At 45.0% G+C, this 27,546-nt stretch overlaps 1 protein-coding gene across 15 annotated transcripts in view; it reads left to right on the forward strand.

Moving 5' to 3' along the window:
- The first annotated feature begins 2,408 nt into the window (after positions 1-2,408).
- The window catches only part of PPP6R3 (protein phosphatase 6 regulatory subunit 3), a 125,207-nt gene continuing 100,069 nt past the window's right edge, over positions 2,409-27,546 (forward strand). For 10 of the 15 annotated variants that reach the window (XM_059882911.1, XM_024987126.2, XM_024987132.2 and 7 more), the window contains exons 1-2: positions 2,409-2,507; positions 23,757-23,852. The gene's annotated coding sequence lies outside the window, so the exon portion shown is untranslated. 15 annotated transcript variants of the gene reach the window in all.

Raw genomic sequence — 27,546 nt, forward strand, 5'->3', positions numbered from 1 at the left:
TTTTGTGGGATCTTAGTTCCCAGATTAGAGATTGAACCTTTGCCCTCAGTAGTCAAAGTACAGAATCCTGACCACTGAACTGCCAGGGAATTCCCTGGCTTCAATCTTGAAATGAATTCTTCACTAGCTGTAGGGCTTTGGGCAAGGCTCCGAGCCTCTCTGAACAGTAGGATCAGGCAAGTAATATCCATCCTTGGTTGCTGCCACTCTAGAGGCCCAATACCCTTCAGGGCATGGACACAGGCGGTGTCACCATTATCTACAATCACTGGTACTTTACAGATAAGATCTGCAGATTTAGCTGTTGTTCAGTTGCTGCAGCACGCCAGGCTTTCCTGTTCTTCACTGTCTCCTGGAGCTTTATCAAACTCACGTCCATTGAGTCAGTGATGCGGTCCAACCATTCTCGTCCTCTGTCGTCCCCTTCTCCTCCTGCCCTCAATCTTTCCCAGCATCAGGGTCTTCTCCAATGAGTCGGTTCTTTGCATCGGGTGGCCAAAGTATTGGAGCTTCACCTTCAGCATCAGTTTCTTCCTGGAGACTTAGAGGGGTTAGATTACCCAACCAAGGTCGCTCAGCCAATGCTGCTGCTGCTGCTAAGTCGCTTCAGTCGTGTCCGACTCTGTGCGACCCCATAGACGGCAGTCCACCAGGCTCCCCCGTCCCTGGGATTCTCCAGGCAAGAACACTGGAGTGGGTTGCCATTTCCTTCTCCAATGCATGAAAGTGAAAAGTGAAAGGGAAGTCGCTCAGTTGTATCCGACTCATAGCAACCCCATGGACTGCAGCCTACCAGGTTCCTCCATCCATGGGATTTTCCAGGGAAGAGTACTGGAGTGGGGTGCCATTGCCTTCTCAGCCAATATGATGTGTAAATTCCTTCTGGGCCTCAGTTAATTAACGGGTAAAATGGGGATGATGATTCCCCAGCAGTGAAGTCTTTCTGAGTTGGCTTCCAGCTGTGGGTTTGCCGAAGTGGGGAGCTGGGGGACCGACTGGCATGTCTGCACCGGAGACCCAGCTCCCCAGGCACTACGTGTGTGTAAGTCTCTTCGGTAGTGTCCGACTCTTTGCGACCCTATGGATTGTAGCCCACCAGGGTTGACCCAGTTCAAGCTGGGCTCTCTTCTCCCTGCCATTTGGCCCGGGGGTGGGGGTGGGGCGCGCAGAGAATCTGAGTCAGGGAGGTGGAGGGCCAGCTGGGGCCGAGGCAAAGGGGTGCAGAGGGAAGCACTAGCAAGGCAGACCCGGGGCCAAGCCCTGTCACTTTGCTCAGGCCTGGACTCTGGGAGGTAGCTGGGGGAAGCCCCAAGTAAAAGCCTGCCTCCGCTCCGTGAGCCGGAGTGATCATCCCTGACCACGCCAGTGCCCCCAGAGACACCTGCCACAGTCTCCCTGCCCGGAACCCTCGCCAACCCGCACTGAGCCCCGCGGCGCTGTCCTCCGTGTCCCGTGGGTGGAAATGTCACCTGCTCAGAAACACCACCACCACCGCTCTCTGGCCTGCTTTGCTTGTGCTGCTCAGGTGGAGTCTGACGTCCAGGACCCTCTGCTCCTGCGTACGCCGGCCGGCGGGGCACAGAGCGAGTGCTCACTAGATTTGAAAAAGCAGCTTCTGCAAAATTCTTCCGCAAGGCAAAAGGAAGACCACCTCCAATCCATCCAGTTTTCCTCCCTAGCAGAGAGGGGTGCGCAGATAGGGGTACCTAGCACACCCTGTCCTCACATCTCCTGGTACAAACTCCACCTTTGAGACAAGTGACACTGACTGCCAACCTCCCCGCTCCCTCCCCAACTTTATAAAATTCAGCCGTGGAGAATGCGGGCATCGATCCCACTACCTCTCACATGCTAAGCGAGCGCTCTACCACTTGAGCTAATTCCCCAGCTCTCGGGGAACTTCCGCCACCGAAACACATGGTAGCTCACGTCATCACCGGTTTCCTACAGGCTCTCGGGCCCGCCTGCCCGCGGGTCTCGCTACCCCATTGGTTCTTGTGCAGCTCCCAGACCTACTGCCATGATTGGCTTGGCTCACATTAGTTTTAAAAAGCATTGGCCATCGGATTGGTGGCCCCAGCCGTCCGTCAAGAGAAGGCCCTGCTGTTGCTATGGCGTAGTTGGGGGGAACCCAGACAAGGTTTCCCTCGGTTTCTGATTTGTTGGCTCCAGACTCCGGGGTCCTAGAGGTTCCGGATCCGTCAAGTCCATGGGAAAAGAATGCGCTCCCTCGCCCTTGACGGACGGGGTCCGCGAGCCAATCGGAGTAGGTTCAACGGGGGCCGCAGGGTGATCCAATAGGCGGCAGGGGGCGGGAGAGGAAGGCCAATGAGCGTGGAGCCGGGGGCGGGGGCAGGTCCGTGATTGGCCTCGAGGCGCTCGGAGGGAGGGCGGGGGGAACTCAAGGCCTGCTTGATACGTCCGCCATTTTGGGCGCCTCGCTGATGGTGTCGGTGAGCGCGTTTCCCGCCTGAGCGCAACTAGCGGCGAGTCGCGGGCACCTCCAGGTAATGAGAGGGGGAGCGCGGCGGAGCGGGTCGCGGCGCGGGGTGCGCTGGGTGCGCAGCGCGCGGGCGGCGGCGGCGGGGCCCCTCCGCCCGGCCTCGGAGGCGCGGGGAGGGAGCGTCCCGGCCCCCTCCCCTCCCCCCCGGAATTCGCCTCTCGGCCGCCGGGGAGGCGCGGTGCCCGGGCTCCCCTGGCCTGTCCCCGCCCGCGCCTGTCAGCCGCCCGCTCGCCCGCTTCGGGGGCCCCCGCCGAGTCGGGCCGCGGGCCGGGCGGCGAACTTTTCGCCCGGGTTGACGTCCGCGGCCTGGCTCGGCGGGCGGCCGGCCGGCCGGCCGGGCGCGCCCCTCACCCGGCCGGGCCCCGCACCGCGCCGGCCGGCCCGCCCGCCCCGAGCGAGCACCGCCCGCCGCCCGCGGGCCCCGGACAAGTTCTCTGGGCGCGGGCCCCGGAGCGTGTCAAGTTGAGGCGGCGGCGGCTCGCCGGAGACTCGCGAAGAGGCCATTGTTGGACTCGGTTCTCCGGGAAACAAGTTCTGTGGGTTTCTGCTCCTTCGCCGCAGAGTCAGCGGGATACGCCGGCGCCCGGCTCGGAGTGTTTAAAACCTCCTTCCGAGTGATTTTTTTTTTTTTTTAACTCCAGGGTTGCGACTCCAGCTCAGTCCTGGTCGCCCAAGCTCCCTGACGAATATGCGCTAGGCTGGGGGTGGGGGGGGTGGGGGGTGGTCCATCTCTTGGCCGCAAGTACCTCCCTCTTAAAGAAGCCCTCTCGCCTCTCCCTTGGAGGGGTTTCCTGCGGTCCGGCTTGCTCTGACCACAACTTGGACTCTTGGTTGGAGGTGGACAGCACGAGTCCTTGGATGCACCTGTGTGTCTTGGCATCTCACCCTCCGAGCTCCGTGTAATCTCTGTACTTAACCCATTTTCGCTGTGGGTCGGATCGAGCTTTTCTGTTTTGCTTTTCTGGGAGGGGCGCTTGGGGCTTGTTTCCTCTTATCGTCACAGCACTTGTGAATGTGGCTGTTTTGTTAACGTGGAGTTGACTGCGATTTTGTCCTCAAGGTCACGTTGTAGGTAGGCAGCAAGTGGGAAAGAGGCTCCAGATTTCCAGCCGCTGGAAAATCCACTTAAGGGGTGGTGTTGGAGCTTCCTTTGCTGTCGAGTTAGACGGCGTGGTTTTCAGATCTTGGCTTCGCCACTTTCTGGCGCTGTGACCTTGGGCAAGTCCCTCAACCTCTCTGCTTCTTCTCTAATACGGGAATAACAGCAGTGTCTGCCTCAGAAGTCTGTCGGAAGGAAATGAGTTAATAATGTGTAAAGCAGCTAGAAACGGTGCCTGGCCTGAGGAATCCGCTTAGTAATTAGTGGCTGTTATTAATTTGGATTTGATTTTTAAATGTTTAGATAGTATTGGGAAGTCACATGAGTGTCTAAGTCCTGGCTTTTGGTGACTGTCTTTAGAAAGCTCTAAAGTGTTTTTAAGAGTCTTTCCGGCTGAGAACCACCCAGGAGAGGGTGGCTGAGGATTGATTACGTTTACAGACGTTTTCTGGAGTCATTAGTGGTGATGTCTCAGACTGGCTTGTTGAAGAGATGGTTAAATAAAAGCCCACCAGGAGCTCACGTCAGATTCTGTTCCTCCTGTGCTTTTGAATACCGCTTATTGCGTGTGATTGGCCCCCAAATCAGTAGTAACTCCAGAGTTTCATAGTGTGCTCCTGGGTTCTTATTGAGGTTTGAAAGGTTACTGTGTGTTGAAATATTCTTCAGTGAAGCTAGTTTGGGAAATAACTGTTGTCCTGGTGGATGCTTTCGAAGTTATTTTGCATTTCAGTTACGTTTGATTGGAGTCTAGAATATCTAACAATGCCATCCACTCACGCATCTACTCAGAGTCTATTGATTCCTGCCCTGTGATCTTCTCCCTGCTGCTTGAGACCAGGCTTGTCCTTCCCCTGGAATTACCTGCTTGGGACCTGGCTTGCTTTGTTGCCCTGGGAAATGTTATTTTGATAGACTCTGTCTTAAGTAGAGTTGAACATCTTGCTTGTGTAACTTACTGAAAAACGGGAAGAAGATTGTTTTAGAATACAAAACTAGCTTTTGTGTACAGTGTAGCAGAACAAAACTTGCTGATTTCAATTAACTGCCTGGCAGTTTGAGAATCGGACCATAACTGGACAGAAAATGAATAGTGATGAAATTACGGCCTGACAGGGTGAGGTTTGCTTAGTCTCTTTGAAATAAATTTTGGCACTGATGTGGTACAGAGATAATGTGCTTACTACAGATAAGACATCTTCCTTAAAACAGTATTTGTCAGAATTGGTATTTAGTTTGCTTCTTTGATAAACTTGAATCTTGTGGTTTTATATATGGGATATTTGAGAGGCAGCCTGAGCATATATTCGTCTAAAATTTTACAATGCTTTCTTACTGATACAGAATGGTTAAGAATGGTAGTGACAGTGAAGTTCTTGTAACCATCTGCTCAATTAAAACTCAGCACTGAGTTTATTTACGTACAAAGCACAAGAGGCTGTGGTTGGTTCTCATAAGTCAAGATCTGAGCCCTGGTGTGGCCGAGTGGAGTTGACTACTTTTTCTTAGGTGAGCTGGATGGGCAAAATAGACCTGACACCTTGGCTTTAAGAAGTTTTCTTATTTTTTTCCCTTCTTAAAGGAGCCTCAGATGACTGTTTTTTATTTACTCTAGAGCAGTAGTTCTCAACTTGAGGGGGCGGATTTTGCCCCCAAGAACCATCTGGTGATGTCTGGAGAAGTAAATTTTGCCTGTCACATCTGTGGGGCTGGGCAGTGCTTCTAGAGGGCGGAGGCCGGGGATGCAGCTGTGCAGCACCCTGTGGTGCCAAGGTGGCAGCCCCCCCCCCCCCCAAACGCAGCCAGTCCCAGCTGCCAGTAGTGCTGGGGGCGGGAAACCCCCGCTCTAGACAGGCGCTCACCTGACTTGCTTTGCGGTCATTTGGAGTACTTTTCAAGACTGTTCTGTAAATGTGTGGTGAGAGTGAGAATGGTTTTAAAAGCTCCCAAGTAATACTGATGTGCAACTAGGTTCTGGAACCACTAGACCACAGATTTTAGGAGCTACGTGTGGGTCTGTTACCTGTGAGCTTTGTCTATACCTCGATCCTACTTGGACATGACAGTAATGGGGAAAGATGGTATACATACATTATTTTTAGGTGCCTGAAGTCTGAACTTTAAAAAACATTTTTTTAAGTGAATATTTTATAAAGTGAGAAACTTTTTTTTTCCTCTTGCTTCATGAGAATCCATCAACATATTGTGCTGAAACTTTGAGGTGTTCAGGGCTCTTAACAGCTGTGCTAAATGACCTTATCGTGCTGTGATTTTTGAGTTTTGTCATTTTTTCCCTCATCCTGTCAGTCAGCTGTCAATGCTGGTTTTAGATGCCAGCTTCATTATTACTATTATTTTAATGAAGGCCTGTTTTCAGAGAGAGAGCCCTGGATTGGTTTGCCAAATCTGCCCTTTGCAAGGCAGGAGAGAGGCAGATTGAATGCTAATCTTTTAACACGGTGACCCTTGCTTGCTACCACAGGGGGCTTGCCCGAACCCTGAACTTTAACCGGAGTGGGCAAGTGTTTTTCCCTCTGGGGAGATGCAGTGCAGTGAAAGAGAAATCCTTTTCTCTCACATCCTTAGAATACGGATGATCCTAATGTATTGAGTGGGATGAATGTTACTATAAAACTACAGATTTTTGCCAACTGAACGTTAGAAGTCTGGACGTATAAAAGGGAGATCCAGGAGATCTACTCCTTCGTCCTGAAATTTGGCCTATGGCTATGTGTCCGTGGGTTCGCAGAGAGTCGGCGCCACTGAGCGACTTTCACTGAGATGCCGAGAATGACAGGTGACCACTCCACCGTCTATTTCTTCTGTGTGAGTAGTTGCTAAGTCATGTCCGACTCTTTGAGACCCCATGGACTGTAGCCTGCCAGGCTTCCCTGTCCATGGGGTTCTCCGGGCAAGAATCCTGGAGTGGGCTGCCATTTCCTTCTCCAGGGGATTGTCCTGAGCCAGGACTGAACCCACATCTCCTGCATTGCAGGCAGGTTCTTTATCAAGGAGCCACCAGGGAAGCCTCTAAACCTGTCTGTTTCTGTTTTGCATGTATATTCATTTGAATTGTTTTTAAATTGCACATAAGAGATGTCATATAGTATCGTACGCGTCTCCGCCACTCTTGGCTGCCCTAAACCCAGTGCAGTGCTGTGGCACGGAGGTGGTGGGGACAGAGCATTACCAGGGAGATAATGGGATCATTCACAGAAAAGCCAGGAATGTTGCTATCTACATTTGTTTGATCAGCAAATATATTGAACCCTTACTCTGTCAGGAACAGTATCAGGGATTCACTCGTGAACAGGCACTTGAGGACCTGCCGCCTTGAGGGGAGGCAGCGCTGACAAGGGACGTCCTTTGTGTTGAGGCAGCTCAGCTTGGGAACTGAGTAGTGTGGCGTGAGCAAGCAGACTCCCGTGAGAGGCCCTAGAGGCTTCGAGGAAGGGGCTTGTAATGGTTAAAGTCTGTTGTCAAAGAGTGAAGTAGTTACACCTTTGTTTCTCATAGGTATTAAATAGTTAACTTCCACTTCCCTCTTTGGTTTGGTTTGTCTTAAAAAGCAATGCTGTTATTCTTCCTGTGTTCTTGCCTGGAGAATCCCAGGGACGGTGGAGCCTGGTGGGCTGCCATCTTTGGGGTCGTGCAGAGTCGGACACGACTGAAGTGACTTAGCAGCAGCAGCAGTGCTGGTGAAGCTGTTTTGTAATGACAGATAGGATTGACCTGTGTTGTCTTTTGCTCCATAGATGTTGGCTGTGACTTGATCAAACTTGAGAAGCTCATTTTCCCTACTGATCAGAGGCTTGGTGTAGATTCATGCTAAATGTCTTGAGTGTCCTTGAAATCCACGGTGCTTCCAGTGAGAATGGGTTTTTTTCTTGCTGCAGTCTGGATTGAGGTGACTGGAGATTTGTTTTTGTGGCCTTTTGACTTTGGCTTAGATTTAGTTGCCATGGGAACCCCCTTTCTTCCTCCCTCCCCCTTTATTTTTCTTTACTGGGAGGAGAGAGAGTTACTAGTCGGATCAATGCCCAGTTTGTTTCACGTTTTGGATGTTTATGAACTGACATCTGCATGTCAGGTAGATTGGCTGGGTGGTAAAGAAGCCAGTGAAAGGGAACCTTGGCGGGACTGGAGAGGCTTCCCACCTTAACTGGGATGCTTTTGTGTCTCAGGCTCACAAAGATCCGAGTAGAGGCGGTTTACTACTTCTCACTTCTGCTGGCTGGTGTTGACCAGCTTTATTATTAAGTATTAGTGAAGACTCCACAGTCGACTGATTTTATATAAATAGATTCGAATAGATTATGAACATCTTTCCTGATACAAAGAGACTCTGATTTTATACTTCTCGGCAACTCTGGAGAAAGGGTATTATTAATTCCAGAATTTCTTACAGAGGGAGTGTGTATTAACTTGGAATGGTCTGTGTGTCCCAGAGGCTGACTGCCATGAAATCTGGGGGCCCAAAGGAAAGATGAATGAGATTGGGTTTTTTTTTTTTTTTTGAAACAGTAAGAAGCAGCATGAAAAAGGTTGCAGAAAAGTAAAAAGACTGCAGAAATAAAAGTATGACTGAATGTTGAGTCAGACCTGGAGAAAGCTATGTGGATCGCTAGTGAGAGCCTAAAGTTCCCTGTACTTGTATGTAAATCTAAACACTAATGCAGTGAATTGGAGACACTGACGAGAAGGGGTGCTTGCCTGAGAACGCGTGGCGCCCTGAGACCCTGAGCGGGGCAGGTGAGGCGGCAGTTGTACTGGCCACTGAGGCACATGCCGGGCTGGCTTGCACTGTCCAGTGAGGCTTGGTCAGGAGACACTGGCTGGATCTTGGTGAAGCCTGGGCTTTCATTCTCCAGATGAGGCAATGGTGGGAGGAACATTGACAAGTATTGACTCCGTTGGCTGTTTGGCGCTTCCTTTCATGAGAATCATGGTTTTGGAGGTCATTGATACTAGAGAAAATTTAGGTCATGTGGGAGAAAGGGCCTGTAGGCAGCAGAGAAATCTCAGTTCCTGGGTGAGGCCTTAGGGTTTTGGTGGCCCCACTAGACCATAATTTTAAGTGTCAGTTGTTTCAACAATAACATAGCTGGAACTCACTGAGAGTTAAGAATAAATACAACATTGTAATCAATCAGCTATACTCCAATAAAAATTAAACAGTAAAGAATAAACATTTAACTTCTGAATCGGTGTTTTGCTGTGTTTGTCGTTGTCGTAGATGAGGGGTAGTGCCTCCTGGTTTCATTTTGTTGACAGAGATACACAGGGTTTCTGTTGCCTCTGGGCAGTGGGCAGTTCACAGCTGCCTCAGCTGCCTTCCAGGAGACCCAGTCCCTTCTGATTAAGCACCACCCTTTGAATGATCCCCGACCCCCGCAACCGTGGACCTTGTGTCCTCGGTTTAGTATTACACTCACAGATGATACAGCAGCTGTGCATTTGGCACCTATCATAGGTATACTATGTTAAACTAAGGGAGTTTTCTCAGATAATACCCGTTCTCTGTTCTCAGGTCAGAGTATCTTGTGGAGGGCAAGAGGGCAAAGGATCTAAAATAGCTGACTTTGAGTTCTGGCTCCCAGTCTTCCAGCTGTGTAATCATAATATTAGATGACATCTCGGTTCCTTAGTTTCCTTATCTGTGAAATGAATATTAAATGTGAACTAATTAGTACAGTGCCTAGTACACAGTAATATTTGTTTGGGTATTATTATTGTTATCAGCCTTCTTGCTAGTAACAGTGAAATAAGGTCAGAAATGACTAATAAAGCTGCAGGGAAACGCCCTGAGGAAATGGAGCGGAATGCTATGGTGGAGGGCCTTGGAGGTCTGACTGGGTGCTCTGAGGAAGCCTAGGGGGTGGTGAAGTAGGGCAGGGCAGGGTACAGAGTTAGGTGGTGGTGCCCCCCCACCCCCAAGTTTGCATTATTTTATATAGATTTTACTTGCTAAGATGTGACTGTTCTTTTTTTTTTTTTTTTTTACTGTGGTGAGAGTAGAGATGATAAATTTGAGGTTTTGTTGAGTCGGACACAGCTGAGCACGCAAGCACGTTCTGAAATATTCGTCTTTAAGATCTCTCTCTCTGGTGCTGGAGGACAGTATAAAAAACTTTGCTTTGGAGTCCCTCGTGTTATATAGAGCCATATTTTTTCAATGTTCTGTGCTGTGAGATAATCACACATGTCTTGAAGGATCACTTTTTTTTTCCTTTTGTTTTTTGAACTTTTATTTATCTTTGTACTCAGCTGTGTGGCATGTGGGATCCTAGTTTCGCGGCCAGGGATCAAACCCAAGCCTCTTGCAGTGAAACCGTGGAGTCTTAACCACTGGACTGCCAGGGACGTCCTTGAAGGATTGATGATTGGCTCTTTTAAATGTTGCTCTTAATTTGTTAACAAATTGCACATTATAACCAGACAGCTGTGCTCTGTAAAGGGCCAGTTAATGAATACGTTGGGCTCTGCGGGCTCTGTGGCCACTCAGTTCTGCCTCTGTGGTGTGAAGGCAGCCATAGTCAACACGTGAACAAATGAAGCTTCTCATAGAGTTTTCTTTACAAAAAGAGATGGTGGGCTGGGTTTGACCTGTCTTGTTCTAACCTATTTTTTTATTTTAATTTTTAATGGGATGGTACATTCCAAGCGTCTGTATCGGCATGTGTACAGATATTGAATGTTAAGACCACCAGTTTAAGTGACGGACTGTGGCGTTACCTTTGGCTTCCTGTATGACCCCCCCCTGCCCATTCCTCCCTCTTCTCACCTCCCTTAAGCAGGGCTGCCCTGCGAGTGTCATTTTGTTGATTAACTTTATGGTGTTAGCACCTGTGAATGTATCCTTTTATCCTTACATAAAGTAATTTAGTTTTTGCATGTCTTTGTATAAATTGAATCATTTTGTTGTGTAACTCACCCTCTCTCCTCTTACTGCTTTTTGAGATTCATTTGTATGTTTGAGTACTTAGGCACTAAGACATATGTTGTGATGCTGACTACATTAGTAGTGAGCCAAAAAGACATTGTCATTGTCCCTGTCCTCGGGAAGTTACATTTTAGTGGAGAAAGACGGTTAACAGGTGAGTCAGAGATGGCAGCTGTCATGGGTGGTACAGCTGGGAGCAGAGTCAGCTGGGAGTGGCTGGGTGGGGGCTGTGTGCAGATTGGATAAGGTGGTCAGGATGGGCCTTCCTGAGACCTCTGAACATCAGCAGGTGGGGGTGAGGGACGGGGAGTCTTTAGGCAGAGTCCAATATGCGTGTGGTGCTAAGAAGGGTTGTAGCTGGTGTGTTCGGGAGACAGAGGCCAGCCTGGTGGGGTGGGAGCCATTCATGCAGGCCAGGGTTAGGATTTTGCCTTTTTCTGTGAATTAGATGGGAAGTCGTGGAAGTGTTTTAGGTAGTGGTGTGACATGAGATCTGCTATATGGTTTTAAAAGGTCCCCTGAAACTGTGTTAAGAAGAGTTGTCTCTCTGGTGCCAAGGACCCTCCGGAACAGTGACGGCAGCTTGAACTGAAGGGGCACAGGGGTGGCAGTGAGGGGGTGGATGCTGGATGCCTGTGGACGATAGAGCCGCCAGGATTTGCTGGCAGATTGAACGTGGCTGAGAGAGCAGGCTGAAGGTGCTCCCTACCGACCAGAGCTTTCTGCTTGTGGTCGAGATTGTGGGCAGCACCTGTTGTTGAAGTAAGGTCAAGAGTTGGGGTCCAGACCCGCTGCTCTTGTGAAACTCCAGAGAGCCTCCTGGAGCCACGTGGGGTGAAGGTGTTCGGAGTGGAGGGGAGAGGTCTGGCTGAAGACAGATGTGAGAGCGTTCAGTGTTCTCTGACACTTAGAAGTCCTTGATGCTGAGTGAGTGTAGGGTGAGGGCCGAGGCAGCGAACAAAAGTGGGCCAGGCAGTTTCCGGTCGAGGAGGAGCAGGGGGGCCTTGAATCTCCGAAGTCAGGGGAGGGGTCTTCCAGGGGGAGGGAGTGAGAGTCCCCGCGCAGTGCTCCTGCCGTGCCCTCGAGTGGCCTGAGGGCCCCGGCTTGTCCTGTGGCTTCGGTGGCACATGAGTCATCGATGGTCTCGATGGGAGCAGTCCGCACGCGGTGGTGTGGGGAGGGCTTGGGAGGGAGGCTTCCCGAGGGCTTGAGAGCAGAGGGCGCAGAGGAAAGCCCTTTCATGGGCACTTGCCACAGCGCTAAAGGGAGAGTTGGGACCATGAGAAGGCTTTGTTGAGATGGCGAAGTTACAGTGTTTTTGTACTACTGGTGGGAAATGATATCTGTACAGAACGCACACCTGATGACATGCATTTGCTGGGAAGGAGACAGGGAATGGACCCACGGGGAGTGTCCCCGGGGACGGAGAGCAGACTTGGGGAGCTCGCATGGTGGGAGCAGGACTGTTTTCTTTCTTTTTTTTTTTTTAATTCATTTTATTTGTTTTGGCCGTTCTGGGTCTCTGTTGCTGCTCGGGCTTTTCTCTAGTTGGGGCGAGGGGGGTCTGCTCTGTATACACAGGCTTCTCGTGGCAGAGCCCAGGCTCTCAGATTTGCGGGCTTAGTAGTCGGGGTTTCGCAGGCTCCGTAGTTGTGGCGCACAGGCTGAGTTGATCTTCCTCGACCAGGGAGTGAACCTGTGTCTCTTGTGTTGGCACATAGATCCTTTACTACTGAGCCACCAGGGAAGCCCAGGACGGTTTTCGTCTAAGTGAAACAGGAAGGAGTTATCAGTCAGTGAAAATGAGGGTGAGTAGGGCCTGGAGAATTCCACGGACTGTATAGCCCATGGGGTCGCAAAGAGTCGGACAGGACTGAGCGACTTTCACTTTCAGGGGCAGGTGGTCTGTGAGGAGAAAGTGCCGGAGTATTCTATGGAAAGAAAGAATGTGAATGGATCTGCAGTGTGGAATGGGCTCCTCGGGGGAGCCAACCTAGTTTAAAGTGGAAAAAAGCGGTTGTGCTCTTCTTCCTGGGACTAGAGTAGGCAGTGTTGCAGTTGTGGTTTCCGCACGCAAGAGTGGCAGAGCAAGAGAAGGCCACTGCTGTGTAAGGTAGAGAGCTGGTGGGGCCTGCTCTGTGGTGCGGGGCGCGGCTGGTGCTCAGTGGTGATCTAGACAAGTGGGGTCCTGGGTGGGGGGTGCTGCATGTGTACATGTAGCTGAGTCACCTTGTAGAGCAAGCAGAAGTGAACACAGCGTTGAAAAGATCTATACTCCAGGTGAAAAAGAGAGAAGGGAAAGGGGGTGTTTATAATGGTGAGGCCTGGACTTGAACCTGGGAAGGGAGGGAAGTGAGGCCCTGCAGATAATGAGTTTTGGCTACATTGATGTGTTTAGTTGCCAAGTTGTATCAGACTCTTTTGCGACCCCATGGGAGACTGTAGCCTTCAAGGCTACTCTGTCCATGGGATTGCCCAGGCAAGAATACTGGAGTAGGTTGCCTTTTCCTTCTCCCGGGATCTTTCCAACAGGGATCAAACCTACGTCTCCTGCATTGGCAGGCAGATTCTGTACCACTGAGCCACCTGGGAAACCCATGTTGATGTGTGTAATTGTCGTTTATTCCTTTTTGCTTCTGTGTTCTTTTTCAGACTGAATATATTTCATTTTATATTCTTTGTCCTATCCTTACGGGATAGGATTGTTTCCAGTAAAGAACAATATGGCTTTGGACAAGTGCAAAAAACATTTCTGCAAGGTATAAAGCCTGGAGAGACTTAGAATTGCAGGGTGGTGGGACCTGTAGAGTTTGAACCTTGGTTAAAAGTAACTGGACTTTAGTTAGACGTGCCCTCCTGCCAGCACTGGTGTTCCACATCTTTGCCAGCTCTTGGTACTGTCAGACTTTTTTATATTTGTCAGATTGGTGGTTATGACCTTACATCTTATCAGTTCCTAGTTTTATTGAGATGTAACTACATGTTACAGTTTACCCATTTAAAGGGTACAGTCTAATAGGTTTTAGTGTGTTCAGAGAATTGTGTAATGATCACCACAATCTAATGTTTAGAACACTTCACCATCCTAAAAAGAACCCTTGTACTTGTTAGCGGTGACTCTGTTTCCACCTAACCCCTGGGCAGCCACTAATGGACTTTCTTACGGACTTGACGATTCTGGACGTCTCATGTAGATGGAGTCATACCCTATGTGGTCTTTGGTGACTTGCTTCTTTTGCTCAGCATGTGTTCAGGGTTTATCCTTGTAGCATATTTCAGTATTAGTGCTCTGTTGCATTTGAGCACATGGACATGCCGTTATTTATCCATTCATAAGTTGATGGATGTTTGGCTTGATTCCACTTTTTGACTGTTACCAACCATACTGCTGTGAGTGTTTGCCTATGAGTCTTTGGAGGGACGTAGGTATTTATTTCTCTTGGTGTGTACTCAGAAGTGGAATTGTTGGGTAATGTTCCTGTGTTTTAAAATTTTGAAGAACGACCAAACTGTTTGCCAAAGTGACTGTACCATATTACATCTCACCAACACCATCCCAGGGTTCTAATTTCTCCACGTCCTCACTAATATATATTCTTTTCCGTTTAGAAACAATTCACAGCCGTGTTAGTGGGTGTGAAGTGTGGTGTATCATTGTGGCTTTCCCTTTCCTGAATGACTAATATTGTTGAGCATCTTGTCATATATGTATTGGCTGTTTGTGGATCTTTTTTAGAGGAAAGTCTATTCAAGTAGTTCTTTGCCCACTTTTATTTATCACTGCATGGTTTTAATGTTCTTTTTTCAAATTACTAACGAAGTTGAGCAATCTTTTTTTGGCTATTTAGATTTCTACTTTTGTGAAATACCTGTTATGTCTCTCTTTTTTTCCTGTTTATTATTTTTTCTTCTTGAGTTTGATTTTTCTTATTTGTAGGAATTCTTATATATTCTGATTCTTATTATCTTTGTGACAAATATCTTTTCCCAATTTGTGAATGTTTTACTGTGTTTATGGGATTTTTTAAAAGGTGTTTAAAAGGACAAAAATGGATTTTAGTATTTTCCAATCTTTTCTTCTGTCCTTTATACTACTCAGGTAGAAGAGGAAATAGATTTTTTGGTTTATAGGTAGTTGTCTTTTTAAAAGTTTTATATTCTTTTCTTTCTACAAATTTTGCGTGTTTTTTGTTAGATTTATTCTTTGGTTACTTTTTTTGTTGCTGTTGTAAATTATTTTTTTAAGTGAAAAATTTCTATTTGTTGGCAAATGAAAATGCAGATGACTTTGTATGTGGCTATTATATCTAGTAGCTTCTCTAGCTTGATAATAATTTGCTTGTGGACTCTTGGGGTTTTTGTGTAGATAATCATCTCATCTATGAATAATGACAGTTCATTTCTTTCCAGTCCTTTTATTGTTTAATATATTTTACTCTAGTCTTACTGTGTTGCTGCATGGCAACCATCACCAGTGGAGAATATAGATGGTCGTGGCGGGCATCCTTATCACAGTCCCAGTTTTAAGGCAAATGCTTTTATCTTTTACCATTGCGTGTGTGGATACTTTTTTTTTCTTTTAACAGGTTGAGGAAGATTTCTTCAACCTTAGTTTACGGAGAATTAAAAAAAAAAACAGCTCACAAGTGGGCACTGAACTTAACTGAATGCATTTAAAATTTTTCACTTATTTACTTACTCTTGGCTGTGGTGGGTCTTGCTTTTCTAGCTGTGGCCAGTGGAGCAGCTGCTCTCTGTGGTGTGTGGGCGTCTCTTGTCGCACACCAGGGGCTCTAGAGCGTGTGGGGCCTCAGTTCCCTAACCAGGGGTCAGACTCATGTCCCCTGCATTGGCAGGCGGATTCTTAACCACTGGACCGCCAGGGAAGTCCTAATTGAATGCATTTTCTACATCTGTCGAGATGATGATATGAAAGTTTTTCCAACTTGATAATGATGTATTCTTTTTAAAAAAGGTTTTTTTGCTTTGTTTTTGTTATATATGTTTTTGTATGTTTCATGTTTTTGTTGTTGTTTTTCTGTTTGTTTGGGGCTTTTTTTCTGGCCTTTCCATACTTGTGGAATCTTAGTTCCTCAACCAAGGATTGAATCTGGGCCCCAGCAGTGAAAAGTCCTAACCATTGGACTGCCAGGGAATTCCTCCCACCCCTTTTGTTTTTAATTTGCTAATATCTCAGGATTTATGTATCTATGTTTATTGGTAAGAATGATCTCTAATTTTCCTTTTTTGTTGTATCGGCCTTATGAGTTTTGTTATCAAGAGTATTCTAGTCTCATAAAATAAACTGTTTCCTCCTTTTTATTTTCTTAGAGGGTTCATAAGTAAAATTAGGATTATTTGTTCCTTCAGTGTCTTATAAAACTTGCCTCTAAAACCATAAGGGTGTGGTGTTTTCTGTCTGAGATTTAAAAATTATTGATTTGATTGCTTTAATATTTATAGGATCATTAGAGTCTTTTCTTTTTCTTGAGTCACATTTGGTAATTTATGTTTTTCTAAAACTCATTTTGTCTGAATTTTCAGTTATATTGGAAGAAAATTATAACTTCTTATTTTTGGAATCTGCCTGACTTGTAATTAATTATTAATATTTAATTTCTTAAACAGGATTCTTAGGTCCTTAATTTTTAGCATGCATAATACGTACTTATATATATGTAAATAGAGTAGTAATTACCCTTTAAATAACACTTTTGCTGTGTAGGATTTTTATCTTTCAGTTCTGAATATATTCAGATAATATATTCAGTCAATTTCATTTTGACTTCTTTCTGACTTAGAGGTTTAGAAAGTATATTGAAAAATCTTGATGTGCGTGTGTATATGTATCTTTTAAGTTTTGTTACTGATTGCTAGCATACATTGTGCTCATAATGTATGAGCATAATGTGATGCTTATTCTTTGAAATTTGTTGAGGCTGTTTTAACGGCATCTAGTTAGTGGCAAATTTTTATTCCACGTGTGCTTAAGAAGAATGCGTTTCTAATTTTAAGGTCAGGTTTCCCCGTGTCTGTTAGATGAAGCACATTAACTGGCGTCTCATTCAAACTAGTGTCCTTAACTAATACCGGCTGCTTGTTCCCTTGGGTACAGAGAGGGCGTTGTAAGCTCTCCTCGTGCTGGAGGGCTTGCTGGATGCCGCGGCTCTCCGTCTCTGCCTCATCTTTATAAGTTAGAGTTGCTTCTGGTGACTCGCACAGTGTGTCATTCTGTAGTGAATCTTTGTTTCTAGGAACATTTTTTCCACTCAAATGCATTTTGTCGGATATTGGCATAGCTGTACCAAGTGACTTTTAATTAATGTTTGCCTGATAAGTATTTTTCTGCTTCTTAAGTGTAGTCTTTGGGTGTGCCTTTTGAAAGCAGCACACAGCTGGATTGCATTTTCATTATTCGACTTTTCGTATTTCAACTAATTTACATTAATTGTGATTGAAGTATTTGGTTTATTTCTACTATGGTATTTTTGCTTTCTAACTGGGGTTTTTTCCTTATCTTTTTCTTTTCTTGCCTATGTATTGTGGGATTTTTTTCCCCCTTAATTCCTGTCTACTCTTTTTGCCTGTACTCAGTAAGAGATTAGACACTTCTGGTGATCTTAGACATTTCATATTTAACCTAAGTGAGGTGAAGTCACTCAGTCGTGTCCGACTGTTTGCGACCCCATGGACTGTAGCCTACCAGGCTCCTCCATCCATGGGATTTTCCAGGCAGTAGTACTGGAGTGGGCTGCCATTTCCTTCTCCAGGGGATCTTTCCGACCCAGGGATCGAACCCTGGTCTCCCGCATTGTAGACAGACGCTTTACCAATTGATATCTTTATCCTTATAAGAAACTTTTGAATGCTTTTAGTCTTGTGACCTTCCTGATTTAGGTGCATCTGCTGCCCAGTTTTCATCTTGCTGCTCTTAAAATCCTACAGATGGGGCATTACAAAAGAATGCTGTCATTCTTGAAAGGCGTTTGGCCTGCTACCTAGTTCTAGGCTGATGGTTGTTTTCATTGTTTTCCCTGAGCGCTTCGACAGTATTTCCTGTCTTTTTCCACTTGTTATTGTGATTAATTAGAAATGACTTGTCAGTTGTTCCTCCTCCAGGAGTCTGAGATATTCTGTACCTAATGTGCTCTTCATGTTGACAAGTCCAGCAGGTACGTTGTCTTTTTTTATTTTTAGGTTGCTGGTGTTGGTTTGCTCTTTTGGTGTCTTGCTGCTTTTAAATAATCAAGTACCAGATACTGTTTTGGATATGTCTCAACCAGTATTCAAAAAAACTTTAAAAATTACAAGTAAAAGGGGATATTCATTTTACCTAAGAGCTGGCAGATGTGATTTTTTTCTCCATCCTTTAAATGGAGTGTCAGTAAAGAATTTCTTAAAGATTTTCTGCTCTTCCATGTTGGTTGGCTCATTTTGGGGCTTCCCAGATGGCGATAACGGTAAAGAATCCACCTGCCAATGCAGGTAGATGTAAGAGACAAGGATTCGATCCCTGGGTGGGGAAGACCCCCTAGAGGAGGAAATGGCAAACCATTCTAGTATTCTTGCCTGGAGAATCCCATGGACAGAGGAGTCTGGCAGGCTGCAGCCCATGGGGTCACAAAGAGTCAGGCATGATTGAAGCAGCTCATTTTTATATCCAGAAATGGAAAAGATTTCCAGAATAAGTTACCTTTTTGAAACAAGATCATTTTGATTGCTAGAAAACGTTTATGTGAACCTTAAATGCAACTCTAGCCAAGTATAGAACACCAAAAACAATCTGGAAAAGGGATGTGGACCAAAATAGATTACCGGCCAAATCTGTCTTTGGGAAATGGAAAGAGTGGAGTTCAGCATTTAGAGTACTTGGCCTCTCCTGGGGGAGAGGAGGGATGGTTTCATACTTGTTGGTATTTCTTTATACAAAGTCTTTTCTTATTCCAGCTAATCAGTGAGAAGAGAAATGGAGGGACATAGCTAGTGTAGGCTGCGGAGGTTGGAACTCCCTTTGTGAGGCTGGTTAGCAAGCCTTATAAACTAAGGAAGGGTTAAGGGGTTTGGTGTCAGCACTGCTGACCCTAGGAGTAAGCAGTTAATTGCTACTTTTAGGCCTTTCCTGGTAATTTTCAGTGATGCCAAGGAGTTTGAAATGCACAGGCATTATAACTACTGTTTTCATCAACTTTCAAAAAATGAAGTTTGATAATCTTCTAGGGCAATGAGGAAAGAATGAGAAGGGATTGTAGGGGCACAGGGCAGAGAGAGCGTGCCGGTTTAGCAGAATTGTTGTGAGAATTAAGGATAAACATTACCGGGCATGTTTGTGTTTATTCCCTGAAAAAAGAAGAGTCCATTCCTGCCATGTACCATATTGTCAGGCCTAAAAATTTTTCAGCTTTTGGTGGCAGTTACTGTTGAATTGCCTCTCGATTAGTGTAAACCTTCAGCAGCCTGCCCTTGCTCATGTACCCACCTTACCCTTGTTCATTGTTCAGTCACTAAACCGTGTCCAACTCTGCAACCCCATGGACTGCAGCACGCCAGGCTCCCCTGTCCTTCATTATTTCCCAGAGTTTGGTCAAACTCATGTCCATTGAGTTGGTCATACCAGCCAACCATCTTGTCCTCTGTCACCGCTTTCTCCTCCTGGCCTCAGTCTTTCTCAGCTTCAAGGTCTTTTTCAGTGAGTCGGTTCTTTTGCATCAGGGGCCAAAGTATTGGAGCTTCAGCATCAGTCCTTCAGTGAATATTCAGTGTTGGTTACCTTTAGAACTGACTGGTTTAGAATCCCTGCTGTCCAAAGGACTCTGAAGAGTCTTCTGTGCACCACAGTTCAAAAGCATCAGTTCTTCAGCACTCAGCCTTCTTGATGGTCCAGCTCTCATGTCCGTACGTGACTGTTGGGAAAACCGTAGCTTTGACTATACAGACCTCTGTTAGCAAAGTGACGTCTCTGCTTTTTAAATACTCTGTCTGGGTTTGTCATAGCTTGCCTTCCAAGGAGCAAGCATCTTTTAATTTCATGGCTGCGGTCACCATCCACAATGATTCTGGAGCCCAAGAAAATAAAATCTGTCACGGTTTCCCCTTTTGCCCCATCTGTTTGTTGTGAAGTGATTGGGCTAGATGCCATAATCTTAGTTTTTTTGAAAGTTGAGTTTTAGACTAGCTTTTCCACTCTCTTTTTTCACCTTCATCAAGAGGCTTTTTAGTTCCTCTTCACTTTCTGCCTTTAGGATGGTGTCATCTGCATATCTGAGGTTATTGATATTTTTCCCAGCAATCTTGATTCTAGCTTGTGCTTCATCTAGCCCGGCATTTTGCATGATGTACTCTGCATATAAGTTAAATAAGCAGGGTGACAGTATACAGACAATATACTCCAAATTATTTCGCTTTCTGAGCTCCAGCTTCTTCTATGTAAAATGGAAATAATATTAATTCTCTTTTTGCAATTAAAGGTTAACTTTGGGTGATTTGAATTTGTACGAATTTTTTTTTCCGTGAGTTTATTAATGTAGAAATGATAAACTTTCATAGAACAAGTGATATGGCAAAGCTGACTTTGTTAATGATTAATACCTTATTTTATGAAATCTCTTACTGGCTTTGGTTTTGAAATCTTGACTGGTGGTAGAATGTTGTGAAATTTTCTTTTTTACTCTTTTGCCATTTTTCTGTTTAGAGGTCTTAGTTTAAAAAAATTGGTTAATGTGTGATTATATTTACTTTGAAAAAATAAAAACAGGTGAGACTGAAGTCTCTCTTGCTCACCTTCCCTCGACCCTCTTCTGTCTTCTGCTGTTAATCGTTTTTTTTGTCTGTTTTCTTGATTTTCTTCTGTTTGTGTATTTATTTGTGTGTTTATAGAATGGGCAGCCCAGTGTTAGGCATACACACTTTTTTTTTTTAATCGTTTATCACTTTTCATCGACTCCCATGCAGTACACAGAGATCTGCCTCCTTTTTAATTACTTATATGAAGGTGTTTTAATAGCCATTTCCCAGACCAGTGGGCTTTAGATTTTTTTTTTTCTATCACAGACAGTTTGACTTGCCTTTAGTTTCTTACAATACAGTACTTCGAACTTAGAAGCTTTTCAGAGTTTCGTGTTTGGTACAGAAATAGGTAAAACACTGAATTATAAGCTGGATTTTTTGCTTTTGATCTTTCTATATAAAGTACAACTGTTAAACAGTGGATGGAGACCTTGTTTTAGAAAGCTTTTCTCTTTCCTTTTCAAATGATGTATGACATGCATGATGTTTTTAAGCTCTATTGTAATGAAAAATTATTTAGCAGATCTTTTTTGCTACAAAAATGTATAACACAAATTTACATTTTAACCATTTTTAAAAATTAATAAACTTTATTTCACGGAGCAGTTTTAGGTCCACAGCAGAATTGAGCCAGCAGTACAGAGCCAGAAGCCCACATGCTCCTCGTCTCCCCACGTGCCCCTCCAGCCTTGTGAATGTACACTGACACGTCATTGTCACTCAGAGTCCACAGGTCACGTTAGGTTCAGTCTTAGTGTTATGTGTTCTTTGAGTTTAGACGTGTGTAATGGCATATATCCACCAGTAGTCTGCAGAACACTGCTGCCCTAAACGTCCTCTGTGCTTTGCCTGATCATCCCTGCCTCAGACTTAACCCTTGACAACCACTAATCTTTTTAATGTGTCTCTAGTTTTGCCTTTTCTAGAGCGAAATACAGTAGAGATCATACAGTATTGTAGCCTTTTGAGACTGGCTTCTTTCACTTAGTAATATACAATTAGGTTCCTGCATGTCTTTTCACTCCTTAAGAGCCCATTTCCTTTAGTGCTGAGTAATACCCATTGGTTGTGCCACAGTCTGTCCATTCTACCTGAAGGCCGTCTTGGATGCCTCCAAGTTTGGGCAGTTATGAAAAAGCTGGTGCAGACGTCTGTATGCAGGCTTTTGTGTACACATAAGTTTTCAGTGCAGTTGAGTAAATAGCATTGAGCATGATTGGTCTCATAGAATGAATTAAGAAGTATTCCTTCTGTTTCTATCTTCTGAAAGAGACTGTAGAGAATTGGTAAAAATTTTTTTTCTTTAACTGTTTGGTAGAAATCACCAGTAAACCCGTTGGGACATGATGCTTTCTGTTTTAGAAGGTTATTCGTAAGTGATTCAGTTTCTTTAATAGATACAGCCCTATTCAAATTGTCTTAGGTGCGCTGTGACAGATTGTATCTGTCAAGGAGTTGGTCCATTTCATCCAGGTTATCAAATCCATGGCTATAGAGTTGTTCATAATACTCTTTTATTAGCCTTTTGTTGCATGTGAGATCTGTAGTGATTCCCCTCTTTCATTTCTAATGTTAGTAATTCAGGTCTTTTTTCCTTAGTCTGGCAAAAGTCTTCCTGATTTTATTGATTTTTTGGGGAAGGGGTGGGGATACTCAGCTTTTGGGTTTGTTGATTTCCTCTACTGATTTCTTGTTTTATTTTCTGCTCTGATTTTTATTATTTCAGTTTCTGCTTAGTTTGGAATTAATTTGCTCTTCTAAGGTGAAAGCTTAGATTATTGATTTTAGATCTTTCTTTTTTGATATGTGCTTTCAATTCTATAAATTTTAATCTAAGCAATGTTTTTTGCATCCCCCTAATTTTAATAAGTTGTATTTTCATTTTGTTCAGATATTTTTAAAGTTTCTCTTGAGAATTTTTTCTTTAATCCATGCATTTTTTAGAAGTGTGATTTGTAATCTGAAGTACTTTGGGTTTTGCCAGCTGTGTTTCTGTTGCTGACTTGGTTTGATTGCATTGTGGTCTAAAGGCAGACATGGTATGCTTTTTGTTCTTCGTTTGTGAAGGTGTGTTTCATAGAACACGCTCTGTCCTGGTGCGTGTTCCATGTGTATTTAAGAAAGTGTAACTTGCTGTCGTTGGATGCAGTAGTCCATGCATATCAACTGTATACAGTTGATTTGATTGATGGTGCTGTTGAGTTCTGTTTTGTCTGTACTGATTTTCTGATGGGTGTATCTGTTTCCGATAGAGGAGTAGTAAAGTCGCTAACTGTAAAAGTGAGTTCATCTATTTCTCCTTGCAGTTTTATCTGTGTTTAACTTGTTTTGATTGTTAGGTGTTGTTAGGTGCATAGCATTAAGAATTGTTATGTCTTCTTAGAGTATTGGCCCCCTTTTCATTTTGTAATGGCTTTTTTGCCCTGAAGTCTTCTCTTTCTGAAATTACTGTAGCTACTCCCACTTTGTTTAATTAGTGTTAGTATGGTACAGCTCCATTCCTTTACTATTAGAGTGTTGGGTTTCTGTATTAAAGTGGATTTCTTGTAGACAATATATGCTATACCTGGGGGTAGGTTTTTATTTTCTGCGTTTATCTTGCTCGTGTTGGCTGAGATTCCTGATCTGTGGTTTGGTGTCTGCTACTACTTTGGGGAGATTCTTGGTCATTATTGCTTCCAGTGTTGTTCTCTTCTCTCCCTTCTCCTTCCAGTAGCCCGTTACATGTATCTTAGACCTTCCATAGTTTCCCGTGGCTCTTGGATGTTCTGCACCCCTCATCCCCATTTTTGTCTTTTCTCTTTGCTTTTCCATTTTGGAAATTTAAGGTGTCACATCTTCAAGCTCAGAGTTTCTTTCCTCAGCTGTGTTCAGTCTGCTAACGAGTCTATCAAAGACATTGTCCGTTTCTGTTAGTGTTTGGTCTGAAGCATTTCTTTTGATCCTTTCTTCGAATTTTTGTTTTGATTGTTTTTTATCTTATTGCATGTTGTCTCCCTTTTCCATTAAAGCCCTTAGCTTTTCTGTTCTGATAATTCCAGCGTGTCTGGCATACATGACGTTTTTTTGTTTTTTGGTTGGGGGCACAGCACACGACATGTGGGATTCTAGTGCCCTGACCAGAGATTGGACCTGCACCCCTACAACGGAACCGTGGAGTCCTAACTGTTGGACCCCCGGGAAAGTGCCCTGTAAATGACTGCTTCTGATGCTTGCTCAGGCTTTTCAAGCTACTTTTTGCCTTAGTATGCTTTGCAGTCTTTCTGAAAGGCAGACATGATACACTGGTAAAAGGAAATGTGAAGAGCGGACCTTGGGAAGCGCAGTAGAGTTGTCTCGGGGATGGGCGTGTCCTGCGGTGCTGCGCGGCCTCAGTCTTGGTGAGCTGTGACCTTCACCGGTGCTTCTCTGCTTTTTCCCCTTCTCAGGTGGTGCGGGATGGCTAGCGTGGTCTGGAGTTGTGTGCTCCCCTTTCCTCACGCAGAAGGTTAGAGGGGCTGGAGCTGGAGATTCCCTTCCTCCAGGTAGGTTAGGTTCCGGTGAAACCCCAGCGGGTTAGGCTCTGGGAAATAGTTGTTTTTTCTTTTTTTTTTTTTGAAGGTGAGCTTTGTTAAGGACTGAATGTCCTGATGTTTCAAAAAAAAAAAAAAGTTCTTTTCCCCCTCCCAGAAACAGGGGAGGGGAAAAGCCTACCCACGCACCCACTGAAGGACGTTTTGGTTGCTTCCACGTATGGAAGAAGCTGCTGTAAACATCTGTATGCAGGTTTTTGTTCGTGTTTTTAGCTCCTCTGGGTAAATACCAAGGAGTGATTGCTGGATTATATGGTAAGAATGTCTTTAGTTTTGTATGAAACTGCTGAACTGTCTTCCCAGTGCCTGCACCATTTTGCACTTTGATCAGCAACGACTGAGAGTTCCGGTGGCTCCACACCTTCCCCAGCACTGGGGTGGGGGGGGTGGTCAGCCTTGTGGACTTTGGCCATTCTAACAGGTGTGTAGTGGTATCATATTGTTTTCATAATTTGCATGTTTTTGTGACATAATGATGTGGATCACACCATTTTTAATGACTGTATTTCATTGGATAGATAAAAGGACCTTGGGGTAGATAAAACCTCTGTTACTCAGGTTCCGTGTATTGTGGGTGACCTGGTCATTTGTCCTAGGGTGGTGCCCACAATGTCCTATGACCTCTGGATTTGGATGTTTCTCTCTTTTTTTCCCCCCGTTATTAACTCTTTGGACATTGTTATATATAAGACTTTTAACTCAGGATGAACACCTTAGGATGAACTCAAAGCAACGTAATTGGGTCAAGGAATGTATAGATTTTAAAACCCTTTGATATCTGTGGCCAGAAAATTAGTTTATACTTTTACCAGCAGTTCCATCTAATTTTATATTAATGTATGTTTAAAGTCCTTTTTTATTAGGGGAAAATTTTAACATCCACAAACATAGAATAGTATAATGAACCCTCAGGTAATCAGCTCTAGCCCCATAAACCTAAGGTCAGTGGTGTCCCGCCTAATCCTTCAGTCCCCACATCTCTCCTGGACTCGTACTGGTTTAAATCTCTATTGAAGTGTGATAGAAATACAGAAGAGTGTACACCATAAATGGGTTTTCACAGTCTGAAACCCACCTTGGTACCTGGGTCCCAGGCATCTCCTTTGTCCACTTTCAGTCACACTGTCTGCTGAGGGCAGCCAGGGTCCTGATACTTAGCCAGGTTGACTAGCTCTGCCGAGTCTCGTTCCTTCCGTAAATCTATGGTATGTTCACGTGTGTCTGAGCTTTTCTCTTGACATTGTGTGTGGGATTGTTGGGGATATACCTGGAGGTGACATTGCTTGGTCGTAGAGGTGTGCGTGTGTTCCACTTTGGAAACCTGTGGCTGCCTCTGCTGAAGCCGCGGTACCAGGTGACATCCCCCAAGCGTGTGCGAGGTCCATTGACTCCATCCGCTCGAGTGGCTCCTCTTTCATCCTTTTCATTTTACCTACACTCCTCGCTGTGTGGTGATGCATACAGTAGCTGTAACTTGGGCTAGTGAAGTCAAGTACATTCTCATGCCTTTTTTGGTCAGTTAGTTTATTTTATAAAGTTTTATTCACGTATTGTTGATTTATGTGTTAATTTGCTGTACCACAAAGTGATTGTTTTATACACATGCACACACACGTCCTTTTTAATTTCATTTATTTACTTATTTTTGGCTGCACCGTGAAGCATGTGGGATCTGAGTTCCACGAACAACTATTGAACCCCTGCCCCTGCAGTGGGAGCGTGGAGTCTTAACCACTGAACTGCCAGGGAAATCAAAATATCTTTGTTCTTTTCCATCATGGTTGATCACAGCATGTTGAATATGTCTCCCTGTGCTCTACAGTAGGACTCTGTTGTTTATCTGTCTTACGTATGATAGTTTGCATTGGCTGATGCCACACTCAGTCCTCCCCGCGCCCTGGCCGTACCATAGTTATCCTTTTGTAATGAATGCGCTGTGCTTAGTTGCTCAGTTGTGTCTGACGCTTTGGGACCCCGTAGATGGTAGCCTGCCAGGCTCCTCTCCATGGGGAATTCTGCAGGCAAGAATACTGGAATGGGTTGCCCTGCCCTCCTTCAGGGGATTTTCCCAACCCAGGGATCGAACCCAGGTCTCTCTGCATTGCAGGCAGATTCTTTACCATCTCAGCCATCAGCTAAGCCCAAGAATACTGGAGTGGGTAGCTTATCCCTTCTCCAGCAGATCTTCCCGACCCAGGAGTTGAACTGGGGTCTCCTGCATTGTAGGTGGATTCTTTACCAGCTGAGCTACCCGGGAAGCCTTTTTTTTTTTTTTCCCTTTTCAATGAAGAGTGATATTTACGTCTCCTCTTTTTTTTGTTGCATTATCGGTTTTATCTTGTTAGCTCTCTGTTGATTCATAACAGTTACCCCTAAACCTAGCGGCTTATGACAACGGTAAACATTTATTATCTCATAGTTTCTGTGATTTAGGAACTTGGAAGTGGCTTGGCTGGGCTGTTTGGCTTGGATGTCATCAGCCTTCCAAGGAGGATCCTTCCCAAGGTGGCTCATTTTCATGCCCAGCAAGTTAGTCCTGGCTGCGGTGGGGAGGCCACAGCTCCTTTTCATGCAGGCCTTTGTCCTGATGCCTCAGTGTTCTGTCCTCAGGACATGGTGACTGACTTCCTCCTCAAAGAGAGAGAAATAGCACCAAGTGGAAGCTATGGTTTTTATGACAAGACCTTAGAAGTCTTGTGGCATTTAATTTTGTCATACTCTGTTTGTTAGAAGAGAGTCACTTACCTTGTCCCACCTTGGACAGTGAAGTTCCGTTTTCTGAAAAGTGTCAAAGAGTTTGTGGACAAATTTTCACACGCTACGCTTGGTAGGATTTGTTTTATTCTGGATATGAATTTTTCAGGAGATATAAATATGGTGAATATCTCTGCCTACTCTCTGGGTTGTCATTGTGTCTTTCGAGGCAGAGGAGTTAATACTGATGTAATTCAGTTAATTTTCCCTTTATGGTTCGCTGAAAACTCCCACAAACTAGTTGCCTGATACTATCCAGTGCCTAGTCAGAGTTGAAATTTTCAACTGTCTCAAATACGGTCATTTTTATATGTAGAGTTTTCTAATATTTTCAAATTGAGATCCAATTAAAACAATTAAAACACCTCCCCCTGCACCTCTTGCCACCTGTTTGTGGGGACCTGGATTTTTGTCTTGTGTCCCCGCAGAGCTCTCTGTCTTGTAAGCAGGTAGTTGTAAGTTTCTGTGTTTGGGCGGTAAACTGGACTGTAGTTTCATTGGCGTTTCTTCTTTTGGTTGTGATTGATCGCTGGAGGTTTACTGTGGACCCAAATTGAAATTTTTAAAGGGCTTCCAGCCTGAGTCACATAGAAATTCATTCAGAGTATAGTCCCATACTGTGTCTTGAAATGTGCTGTGTGTGTGTGAGGCCGTCAAGAATGCGTGTTCTCCGAAGGAGACCTCATGCTGACTGGAGGAAGCCTTCCCCTCTGAGGGTGCCACCCTCTCTGGTAGTTCAGATGCCACGGGCATAACGTAAGGTGGTCTGACACATCTTTGTGGGGGTCCAAATCCTCCCCTCCAGGGCTTTTGTTTTCTTTGTTTTTTCACTGGTTATTGGGATACAGCACTGTGTTACTTTCAGGCGTGCAGCATAGTGATTGGACGTTTA

Source organism: Bos taurus, chromosome 29, assembly GCF_002263795.3.
Source record: "Bos taurus isolate L1 Dominette 01449 registration number 42190680 breed Hereford chromosome 29, ARS-UCD2.0, whole genome shotgun sequence".
In the NCBI taxonomy this organism is placed as follows: Eukaryota; Metazoa; Chordata; class Mammalia; order Artiodactyla; family Bovidae; genus Bos; species Bos taurus.